Raw genomic sequence first — 3,350 nt, 5'->3', positions numbered from 1 at the left:
GCTCTAACAAAGGATTGTGGATTTTCTGCTGCGTCCAGAAATTGATCTTACATCATGATCCATATTTCACATGCCAAAAATACTCATTTACCCAAAGATATATCCTAGGCACAGTTTGCATTGCCTTCCACATCTCCCATGCCTGTATTTTTCCTCTTTTCCTAGGAGGGTCTTTACGTATAGGTTGAGCCACCAGGAAAAATGCAAGCTGCCTCTCAGCTCCTTGGCTCCACTGTATGGACGCTGGGATTACGTTACAGATGTTGCCTGCGCTGAATGTATATGGATACTACATCGCGGTGTCGCAGCTGGACATCCCATTAATAGGAGCAATATTTGGGTTGAGCCATTTTAATTGAAACCACGGCTGTAGCAGCATGTATTTTTTTTTAATCTTACGTAAACGTGTTCCACTCGGCCCTCCCCTCCTCCTATGCGATAGTTATTGCTCTAGGACATCTGGTTTCACAGTTCTACAAGCACAGGCATATTTCCACCATGTAGTTCCTCGCTTGTTGACAGGGCAGAATTTTTTAATATGGGGTTACTATCATCCAGACTTCCTCCACCTCCTCATTTATGTGACGGATACCTCTAAAGAGTCCCTCAGCTCCTCCATCTTCAGTCTGCTGGCCCAGTTTTATTAGCTCACATACACGACACCTAGATGTCTGATTTCCCGCTCCCCTCCCCTCCCAGGTGAAATCCAAGCCCCAAACTTGAGCCACACCTAACGCTTTTCTTTTCTTCTTTTTCTTCTTATTTTGGTCAAGGTTTGTTCCCTAAAAGCAGGGCCAGTAACTCAGCGTCCGCTAACACGAAGCAATTTGCAAGGTGATGTGACGCGGGATGAGGCCCCCTCTCCGWTCCCGGCCAGGGCTGTAGGACAAGCGAGAGCAGAGCAGCTCCACAACCTGCCTCAAGGTTTGCACCGAGCCCTGTGTSGCCGGGCCGGGGCCGGGGGTTCTCCGGACAGCCGGGATCCCCCTGCGCACGCGGGTTGGAGGAGCTCTCGGAGAACAACACCTCTGGGCCCGCCAGCTTGCAGGCGCTGGGCAGCCGGAGGGGGGCTGCTGTGCGTCCCTGCGGGCTCGGGCCGGCGGCGTAGGCTTCCCGGCATCCCCGCGCGGCCGGCACGGGCGTCCCCCTGGGCAAACCGCGGCGGCAGCCGGGGCAGCGCGAGGGGCCGGGGCGCGGGAGGCGCGCACGGCTCGCGCAGCGGGCAGGGCTCCTCCGCAGGCGTCGCGGGGTGCCSAGGAAGCCGTCTGCCCGTCGGCGGACAGGCCGTGCCGCGTGTGCGGGAAGGCGTTGGGGGGCCAGGGCGGCGAAGGCGGTGCAAGGTTCGGAACGGGCAAGGGCCGGCCGGGGCGACGTGACGCTAGCGTCCCTCGTCCCCCGCGCCTGGGGCCGCCGCCGGCYGGCAGGACACCTGCGCGCCACCGTTTTGCATCCCAAACAGCCGTTCCAGGACGTGCCACCTGCCCCGGTCCAGAAAACATCACCCCGCTTGCAGCAGGCAGTTTCCGGGTGGTTTCCCACGGGGACTGACGTGCCGGCGAGTCTGCTCCCCTCCAAGACGACGCGCTCCCCCCAGCCGCGCTCCCTCGGCTGTGCCTCCTGCGGCGAAAAGGCTGCTCTGCCCGGCACACCCCTGCTCCGCCGCCCCGGCTCCTCTCCGTCCCTGGCCTTCGTGGGCTTGTACCAGCATCCAGTCCTCACTCCAGCATCCCGCCCTCACTCCAGCATCCCATCCTCATTCCAGCATCCCGTCCTTACACCAGCATCCTGCCCTCAATCCAGCATCCCGCCCTCAATCCAGCATCCCGTCATCACTCCAGCATCCCATCCTCACTCCAGCATCCCATCCTCGCTCCTGTGCTTCTCAGCGGCACCAATCAGTCTGGCCAGGCCGGGCAGAGGAGCAGCGCTGCTCCGCATTGCCCTCTGCTCAGCTTTGCATGCTCCCATCTTGGAAGATTTTTCTAACTCTGAATTAACCCGTCCCTCGTGGGTGTGAGCATCACGCTGCTATAGAAGCAGACGGCTGGGAGGCAACCTGCACTGAGCTGAGTCTGGAGGGGACACRAGTTTCTAGCAATAAGGAGGCATGTTTAGGCTGTGAAGACTAAGTTAGTTTACCCAGATCATTGAGCAGATCAGGAAAAAAGCAGGATTTTTATCATGTCGGACTGGAGGAAACCTAGAGGCAAAGCARGAACTGGAATCCAAGAGTCCTAACATGCAAAACCATCCCCTTTCCCAGCYGAGAGCGGTATGTGAGCTCCAGCATACACCCATGAGTTAAATCTACCCACAACCTGCAGCAGCTTTAAGTCTGATTCACAGAGGTGCGCTTTCACGGGACCCGTTACACCTGCTTACCCCAGCTGGGAACGGGGCTCACACTGGGGTTTGGGGGGCTTTTTCCAGGCTTTATTGTTCCAAAAAGGCAAAAATCAGAAAAAATGAAGTTATTAGGGAAGGTAAAAACAAACTTTACCATTCTTTCTTGGTTTATTGGTTACCGGATAATAACTTTTACAAACTATCTCTTGCAAAGGACTTGTTTTCAGCTAGTTTATATAGTAGCTTTTGTTCAAATAAAATTTTAGAAAGCCACTTTCCTCTTCTCCTTTCCCCCCCTCCAATGCTTTAGGGAGGTATTACAGTGTGAAATATATCTACCGCTAGCAGGGCTGTGTTGTGAAGCTAAAATGAACACAGTAAATTCTGAGAAGGAATTTGTTTAACCTATAACCTTAAAGTAATAAGTGGAGTGCTAAATGTTTTGGCTCACACTGATGTATTTTTATAACACTTGGCAAGGCAGCTCGAAGCCTGAAAGAAAAGCTCGAGCGCCGGAGGAGCGGCTCGCTGCCTCCCCGGCTCCGGGCGGCCGCGGCGCGGGAGACCCGAGGCTCCGCGCGCCGCGGCCGCGGCGGCACCCGGGCTGCGCTCTCCCCCCCGTCCTGCTCCAGCCCTTAGCGTTTGCTTTCCCCCCACCATCGCCCCCAGGATTTGACGCGAACGCCTCCGGAGGGGTTTTGCAAGAGCCGGGCTTGCTGGCCGCCCTCCGCCGGGAGCGACCTTGGTGCCCCGGTTCCCCCTCCGCGCGCGGGGAGCGGTAATTACCCGCCTTGCTCCATCGTGCAAACACGTTTCCCCAAAGATTTAAAGGCGATGCAATACGCAGGCCTGGTTTTCCTTCGTTAGCGCCCGTTTGACGTGGATTTCAATACCGTCGCCTGCCGCTCGTGCCGCCGGCGGGCGGGAAGCGAGCTGCCCAGCGCCGAGCGCCCTGCTGCTGCCGCCGCCTCGCTGCAGAAGCCCTCGGGCCGCGGGGCGGTTTC

The sequence above is a fragment of the Rhea americana genome, unplaced genomic scaffold, assembly GCF_003343005.1.
Source record: "Rhea americana isolate MKP2758 unplaced genomic scaffold, rheAme1 scaffold_181, whole genome shotgun sequence".
NCBI classification, from domain to species: Eukaryota; Metazoa; Chordata; class Aves; order Rheiformes; family Rheidae; genus Rhea; species Rhea americana.
This window is presented reverse-complemented; position numbering follows the sequence as displayed.